Consider the following 1,001-nt stretch of genomic DNA (forward strand, 5'->3'; position numbering starts at 1 on the left):
TGGTCACCCTATGCAACTTCAACCCGTATTTTATTACTTTTTGTTTATAATACAGATTAGGTCGAGAGCTGCCACATTTCTACTATATGATCTGCTGCACAGCCTGGTTTTATAGGCTGGGTTTTCTTTGCAAACCAGGAGTGGAAGGTACCACTATTCCCCCGCACATGGCGGGTGCAAAAGAGCTCCCCCCCTCTCTCTTCCGGAGAGTTGGTAGGTGCCATGACGACGGGCGGGGCGGAAGTCTGCGCATCTGTGTACTGTCGCTATGGAGACGCTGCGCTACAGGCGCAGCGGGGACAGCGGAGAGGAGCTCTGTGAATAGCATCTGGCGTGACTGCTGAAAGGTAAGTTGGGGAGCAGAGAAGAGCAGGGACTTTCTGGGGGGATAGATGGAGAAGAGTCTAATTTGGCGTAGGGGGGTCAGAATTAGGGGTGCGTGAGGGGGGAGCTGCAGAAAAGCCCCCTAGCAAAAATAATAATTAACCAGGTGCTTTGAGATGCAGCTTTTTCTTGGGGCAGTGGTGGAAAATGCTTCCCCTGTTGAACCTCTGCCTTTCAGGTAGTGATGAAAGAGGCTGGGGTGGGGTGGGGAGCTTGGATGGGTCAGTTTGTATCTCTGAGTCAGCCTCCCTCGACCTGGCGCCCTCCAGGTGTGTGGGACCACAACTCCCAGCATGCTCCCAACTGTTAAAAGTTACTCCAGAAAGGTTAATATTGTTCCAGCAAAATTCAGATTTTAATGCTTTCAAAATTGAGCTTGATTACATTTTAAAATCAACTACTTTAGAATTCCAGAGGGTGACATAGGAATGTTTTATTTATGTATGTATGTATTTATTTTTAAAAAATCTTCCTTTTCTTTCATGGGAAATGCAAAGTGACTAAAATAATATATGATTGAAAGCAGCCTCTGACATATAAACGACAACAACAGGAGAAGAAAGATAGTGTGTCCCCCTGGAAGTATATATTTCCTGCTTGTTCTGAACTCTTGCAAC

At 46.5% G+C, this 1,001-nt stretch overlaps 1 protein-coding gene across 1 annotated transcript in view; it reads left to right on the top strand.

The window, feature by feature from the left end:
- REXO2 (RNA exonuclease 2) overlaps positions 1–1,001 on the top strand; it is a 261,646-nt gene that overhangs the window by 49,712 nt on the left and 210,933 nt on the right. The window lies entirely within an intron of this gene.

Source organism: Elgaria multicarinata, chromosome 12, assembly GCF_023053635.1.
Source record: "Elgaria multicarinata webbii isolate HBS135686 ecotype San Diego chromosome 12, rElgMul1.1.pri, whole genome shotgun sequence".
In the NCBI taxonomy this organism is placed as follows: domain Eukaryota; kingdom Metazoa; phylum Chordata; class Lepidosauria; order Squamata; family Anguidae; genus Elgaria; species Elgaria multicarinata.